General features: G+C 37.5%; 1 pseudogene; it reads left to right on the top strand.

The window, feature by feature from the left end:
* Nucleotides 1-416: 416 nt before the first annotated feature.
* Nucleotides 417-1,240, top strand: LOC128577444 (cell division control protein 42 homolog; annotated as a pseudogene).
* The last annotated feature ends 6,519 nt before the right edge of the window (nucleotides 1,241-7,759 follow it).

Here is a 7,759-nt window from a genome sequence, read left to right as displayed (position 1 = left end):
TGTCTTATATTTAAATCTTTTATCCATCTCAAGTTAATTTTTGTGTATGGTGTAAGATAAGGGTCCAATTTCATTGTTTTGTATTTGGATGTTCAGTTTTCCAATATCATTTATTCAAGAAACTATCCTTTCCCTATTGAGGATCTTTTGGCACCCTTGTCACAGATTAGTTGACCTTATGTGTGTGGGTTTGCTTCTGGACTTCTGGTTTATTTGATATCTTTCTTATTTATTAATGTAGACATTCATCTCTCTCAGTACTGCTTTTGTTGCATGCTATATACATTTTGATATGTTTTATTTTCATTTTGTTGGTCTCAAGATACTTTTAAAATTCCCTTTTGGATGTCTGGTGGAGATGTTGAAGTTAACATCAGATCTGAAATATTTAAAGTGGATACAAAACTATTTCAGCAATGCAGACAGTTAAGTGCATTGTGGTAGGCAATGGTGCTGTTGGTAAAACATGTCTCCTGATATCCTACACAACAAACAAATCTCCATCTGAATATGTTCCAACTGTTTTTGACAATTATGTGGTCACAGTTATGATTGGTGGACAGCCATAGACTCTTGGACTTTTTTGTTTTTTTGAGACAGGGTCTCAAGCTGTCACCCTGGGCAGAGTGCCCTGGCATCATAGCTCACAGCAACCTCCAAGTCAGGCTCAAGCAATCCTCTTGCCTCAGTTTTTCTATTTTTAGTAGAGACAGGGCCTCACTTTTTCTCAGGCTGGTCTCAAACTCGTGAGCTCAAACAATCCATCCACCTTGGCCTCCTAGAGTGCTAGGATTACAGGTATGTGCCACCGTGCCCAGCCAACTCTTGGACTTTTTGATACTGCAGGACAAGAGGATTATGACAGATTATGACTGCTGAGTTATCCACAAACAGATGTATTTCTAGTCTGTTTCTCAGTGGTCTCTCCATCCTTATTTGAAAAATGCGAAAGTGGATGCCTGAGATAACTCACCATTGTCCAAAGACTCCTTTCTTGCTTGTTGGGACCCGTATTAATCTCAGAGATGACCCTTCCACTATTGAGAAACTTGCCAAGAACAAAGAGAAGCCTATCACACCAGAGACTTCTGAAAAGCTGGCCCATTACCTGAAGGCTGTCAAGTATGTGGAGTGCTCTGCATTTACACAGAAAGGCTTAAAGAATGTATTTTACGAAGCAATATTGGCTGCCCCAGAACCTCTGGAACCGAAGAAGAGCCGCAGGTATGTGTTGCTATGAACATCTCTCGAGAGCCCTTTCTGCACAGCTGATGTCAGTATCATAATAAACACAATCTTTAAATCAAACTGAAGATTAAAAATTAAAATTCTTTTTGCAATAATGACAAACATCCTACACCTACTCACATGCACTCGTGTCATACAAGGATCCTAGGTATGGCCCCCCTTTCCACTCCCAATACTAGTTTTTTGAGTAATTGTGTATTGTCAAAAAAGTGATCAGTACTAGTTTTTGTTTTGTTGTTTCAAAAAAATTTTTTTTAAAGCAAGGCAAGCTTGTGATGACGCTGTACCAGACTAATTTGAATTGTTGAAACTACTCTCTGGTTCCACTCTGGAGAATAATCTGGGACATCTTGGTGGTCTTTTTTCCCCTCTGTTTTTGCAGGGAGGGTGTGTGGAGTTTGTTTTTTAGTCTTGTTTTTCTTTTAATTCATTAACCAGTGGACAGCCCTTAAGGGGAGGAGGATTAATTGATTCCACATTCCACTTTTTAGAGTTAGTTTAGAAAACATGTTCCCCCTCTGGTGCTCTTAGGAAGGAGTATAGTTAATGCCTCATTTAATAACATACTCCTTTTTGAAAGTTGGCTTTTCTCTCCACCCTTGAGTAGATCCAGTATTTGATGAAACTCAGGAAAGTGGGTGGAACCTGCTTTGCCCCTTCTCTTTTCTAGGATGCACTATATATGTGACTGTGACTTTCCAGGAAATTTGTTTGCCATTTGCTGATTTTTTTGAAAGTTAATTTCTAACTTCTTTCACTGATAAGTGAAGAAAAGTATTGCACCTTTGAAATATACCAAATGGATTGAGTTTATAATTAAAAAAACTTTTTTCCTGTCAAAAAAAAATTCCCTTTTGATTTCCTCTGTGACTCAATGGTTATTCAAGAGTATGTAGTTTAGTTTCTACACAATTGTGATTTTTTTCTGTTTTTCTTGCTGTTATTAATTTCTAGTTTCATTGCATTGTAGTTGAAAAAGATACTTGGAATGATTTTAATCTTAACTGTATTAAGATTTGTTTTGTGACCTTACATGTGATTGCTCCTGGAGAATGTTCTGTGTGCACTTGAGAAGAATATTCTTAGGCTATTGAGTGGAAAGTTCTGTATATGTACCTTAAATACATTTAATTTATAGTGTCATTCAAGTCTGTTGTTTTTTATTGATTTTCTGTCTGTATGTTCTATCCATTATAGTAAGTGAAGTATAGAAGCCCCCTATTATTATTGTATTACTGTCAATATCTGTCTTTATATTTGTCAATATTTACCTTACAAATGTCTTAGTCCACTTTCTGCTGCTATAAAGGGATACTTGAGACTGGGTAGGTGATACATAAAAAACAGAAATATATTTCTCACAGTTCTAATGACTGGGAATTCCATGATCAAGGTGCTGACATTTAGTATCTAGTGAGGGCCTTCTTGCTGCATCCTCACATTGTGGAAAGCAAAAGGGCAATAGAGAGACACTTACTTTCTTCATATGGTAGAAGAGCAGAAGAGTGAACCCCCTCCTACAAACATTTTAATAGTAGACTTAATCCATTCATGAGGCGGAACCCTCATGACCTCAACACCTTCTATTACAGTGGTTCTCAACCTGTGGGTCGCGACCCCTTTGGAGTTCGAACGACCCTTTCACAGGAGTTGCCTGAATACATCCTGCATATCAGATATTTACATTATGATTCATAACAGTAGCAAAATTACAGTTATGAAGTAGCAACGAAAATAATTTTATGGTTGGGGGTCACCACAGCATGAAGAACTGTATTAAAGGGTTACAGCATTAGGAAGGTTGAGAATCACTGTTCTATTATATAAAGCTCTACCTCTCAATATTGTTGCATTGGGAATTAAATTTTAACATGGGCTTTGGAGGGGACAAAAACATTCAACCCCATCATTATATTTAGGCGCTCTAATGTTGAGTGTATATATGTTTATAATTGTTATATCTTTCTGTTGATTTGGCTTTTTTTATTATGTAATGATATAATATGTATCTAGAGACAATTTTAGATTTAAAATCTATTTTTCCTGAGAGAAGTATAGTCATTCCTGCTTTCTTTTGGTTATGATTTACATGCAATACCTTTTTCTATCTCTTCACTTCAGTCTATGTGTCTCTTTAAATTTAAATTCAGTTTATTGTAGACAACATATCACTGGATCCTGGTTTATCTTTTAATCCATTCAGCACTCTATGACTTTTGATTAGTGATTTTTAACTCGTTTAGTACTTTAAATATGCCATCTCACATTTTCCTAGCTTGAAAGGTTTCTATTGATAAAGCCACTGAGAGTCTTATGGAGATTCCCTGATATGTGACAACTTGCACATATTTTCTTTCTCTTGCTGCTTTAAAAATTCTCTTTGTCCTTGACTTTAAATAATTTGTTTATAATGTATCTCAGTGAAGATCTTTTAATGTTTATCCTATTTGAGTTTTTTAGGGGGCATCATGAGTCTCCATGTTCATTTCCTTCCCTGGTTAGAAGTTTTCTGTCATTGCTGTCATGTGCCACATAATATTTTAGTCAATGACAGAACATATTGATTTCACAATCTTGTGAAAGTGGTTCCACAAGATTATAACGGAGTTGAAAAATTCCTATTGCCCAGTGATGTCTTAATGATACTGACTCTATGAAGACTGAGACTAACATATGCATTTGTGTCTTAGTTGGTTTTTTTTTTTTTTTGGCCGAGGCTGGGTTTGAACCCACCACCTCCGGCATATGGGGCCCGCGCCCTACTCCTTTGAGCCACAGGTGCTGCCCATGTATCTTAGTTTATAACAAACATGTTTTAAAAGTTAAAAATTTCTTTAAAAATAGAAAAAGCATATAGAATAAGAATATAAAAGAGAAAATATTTTGTATAGCTATAAAATGTGTTTTAAGCGGGTGGCACCTGTGGCTCACAGAGTAGGGTGCTGACTCCATATGCCAGAGGTGGCAGGTTCAAACCCAGCCCGGCCAAAAACTGAAAAAAAAAATATGTGTTTTAAGATAAGTGTTATCACAAAAGAGTCACAAGTTTAAAAATAGTTTATAATTTACTAAAAATTTTAGTAAACTAAGATTAATTTGTTATTGGAGAAAGAAAATATTTTTTATGAATTTAGTGTACCCTAAGTGTACACTGATTATAAAGACTACAGTTATGTAAAGCAATGTTCTAGGCTATCACCTTCACTCACCAATTACCCACTGACTAACTCAGAGCAACTTTCAGTCCTGCAGGGTCCACTCATGGTAAATGCCCTATGCAGGTATACAATTTTTAATCTTTTATATTGTACTTTTACTGTACCTTTTTTTATGTGTAGGTATGTTTAAATACACAAATACTTACCCTTGTGTTACAACTGCCTGCAGTATTCAGTATAGCAACATGCTGTACAGGTTTGAAGCCTCAGAGCAATAGAATACACCCCATGGTGTGGGTGTGTAATAGATTATATCATCTAGGTTTGTGTAAGTACACTCTATAATCTTTGAACAATGATAAAATCACCTAACAATTCATCTCTCAGAATATGTCCCTGTCTTTAACATAACTATATTTCTTTAAATAAGTTTTCTACCCCTTTCTCTTTCTCTTCCTCTGTTCCTTCTTGAATTCCCATAATGCAGAAATGGTTTCATTTGATGCTGTCCCATTTGTTATATATGCTTCTCCATTCTTTTCCTTCTTTTTCTTCTTCTGTCTTTGACTAGATAATTTCAAATGATCTGTCATTTAGTTTCCTGATTCTTCTGCTTTAATTGAGTCTGCTGTCAAAGCTCTCCATTGAATTTTTTAATTCAGTCATTATATTCTTCAGTTCTAGACTTCTCATTTGGTTCCTTTTTTTGTGGTTTCTATGTCTTTGTTGAACTTTTCTTTTTTTTTTTTCACATATTATGTTCCTGATTTCATTTAGTTGTCTGTCTGTGTTTCCTCTCTCTCTCTCTCTTTTCTTGAGACATAGTCTCACTGTCACCCTGGGTAGAGTGCCATGGCATCACAGCTCACAGCAGCTTCAAGCTCTTCAGCTCAAGATATACTCTTGCCTAAGCCTCCAGGGTAGCTAGGTTTGTCTAGTACTTACACAAACTTAGATGGTATAGGTGCCCACCACAATGCCAGCCTAATTTTTCTATTTTTATTAGAGACAGGGTCTTGATCTTGCTCAGGCTGGTCTTGAACTCCTGAGCTCAAGTTATCCTGCTGCCTTGGCCTCCCAGAGTACAAGGATAACAGGTGTGAGCCACTGTGCTCAGCCCCTGTCTGTGTTCTCTTGTAGCTCATTGAACTTCTTTAAGATAGTTATTGTAAATTCTTTGTCATGCAATTCATAACTATCCATTTCTTTAGGAAATTTTTGGTGTTTAGAAAATTATTATGTTCTATTGGTGGTGTCCTGTTCCTTTGATTTTCATGTTTCTTACACCCCTGTGTTAATATCTGTGTATTTGAGGGAGCACTTCTGGCCTTACAGACTGAATTAGGTAGAGAAATACTTTCACCTACATGTAGGTGTGAGGGGACCATCTGAGTGAGATACAGCACTTCCAGCTCTAGGGAAGGCATAGTGGTGTAGTCTCTGTGCTCAGCCAGTTGGCCAAGACTTTAGGGGTCCTCAGTAGCCAAGGCTGTACCTGTAGTGGTACTGAAGGATGTAGTGGTCCTCAGGAGCAAAGGATGCTGGGGTATTTCTATTTTCTTTTCTCCCCATGGGGGAAGTTATGGCCAAGGGACTCCCCATTGGTGCCAGGTCCAGTACATGTGCATGTTCATGTTGGTGCTAGTGTCCAACGTATGAGTGTGTGTGAAGAGACTATCGCTCCAAGGTACAGGGAGCAGGCATGCCTACTGTGGTAGTGGCAACAGTGTCTGGAGCACAGGTGCTCTTACTTCAATATTAATGAATATATCTGAGGTGTGGATGTGCCCATTGTAGCAGTGGTGCTAGTGTGTGTATGGCATGGGTACTTATGGTGCAGTTGCAGATCCAGAGTCAGGAGCATGGGCACATGTAGGCCAAACACAGCTCTCAGTTCTGGGTGCAATGCTGATGTCCAGGGCATAGGCATGTGTGCTTTGGTGGTGTGCAAGGCAAAGGCACTTATGGAGTAGCTATGTAGCTGGGTTCCAGAGCACACACACGAATGGTGCAGCCTAGCAATTTATTTTTATATATTAAAAATCAATTGTCTCTCTTCTTTTGAAAAACTTCTGTTCACGTCTTTTTCCCACTTTTTAATAGGGATTAACAAAATTTGGTATATGTATACCATGGTGTACTACTCAGCCATAAAAAGAATGAATTCTCCAATTTGTACAAATAATCAACACATCGAATCCCATAATGGCATAAATGTGTTTATGATCTATGTACAAATGACTTAATAAAAAACAAAGAATGAATTAATGCCTTTGCATCAATTTGGAAGGAACTGGAAACGATTATCCTAAGTGAAGTATCTCAAGAATGTAAAAACAAATACCACATGTACTCTTTAATAAATTGGAATTAATCTACAGGCACACAAGTACACAAGGGGAAGAAAAAGTTATTGGAAATCAAGCAGCATTGTGGGGAAGAAGGAAAGGGCAAAAACCCTCCTAACAGCTACAATGAACACTATGTGGGTGATGGGTACACTTATATAGTCCTGACTCAAGCCTTGTATCAAAAACATCTCTACCTCCTTAATGTTTTGAAATAAAAAAATCAATTGTATATTTTTAAAATTTGAGAAGAGTATTAAAAAATATACCTATCCATAGAAATATTATCTGACTTTAGAGCCAGTTTTCACCGTTAGACCTAACATAACTTTGGAACAGACAATGATTTAGTCTGAAGACAGTTATAGGCCTAGAAGTGCTATCTTCATCCTTGGAAAGTTAACTTGTGGAACAGGGGTGAGGCCATGAGCCCAGCAACTCAGTAAGGGTTACAGATAACAGAGGAATAGCTCTCTGTGGTATGACTCTAAGAATCATTGTCTTGAAGGTCAGAGGACAGCAATAAAACCCTTCAGGCTGAGGGAACTATGGAAAATAAGCAGAGGAGATAAGATTTGAGCTGTGTTTAGAAGCATGTAAAGGATCCAGATATAGAGGACAAGAGAGACCTCTGGGGCTATGACCATTCTATGTAGGGAGATATGGCTGGGGAGATAAACTGGAATCCAGTTGTAGAGAGTCCTACTTCACATAGTCCAGAAAAGTGGCCATGACTGACCCTGTTTGCCAGCTAGGACATTATTTTTAGACAACCGAGGTCCCAGAAACTGAGTGGAACTATGCAGACCAATAGTACTTGAGATTGAGTTTAAGGGAAACCTGAAAAGATACCTATCTTTCAGAGCCTAGACCTTTCAGCTACTATATGAAAAATGTCTTTTATACTGATGACAAGTGGATAAAGGTTCTAAGAGTCTTAGAAATTATTTTTATAGATGGATGGAGAAAAAATGAGCACCTGGCCAATCCTGGAAGTGACCAGTG

Source organism: Nycticebus coucang, chromosome X, assembly GCF_027406575.1.
Source record: "Nycticebus coucang isolate mNycCou1 chromosome X, mNycCou1.pri, whole genome shotgun sequence".
In the NCBI taxonomy this organism is placed as follows: domain Eukaryota; kingdom Metazoa; phylum Chordata; class Mammalia; order Primates; family Lorisidae; genus Nycticebus; species Nycticebus coucang.
This window is presented reverse-complemented; position numbering and strand designations above follow the sequence as displayed.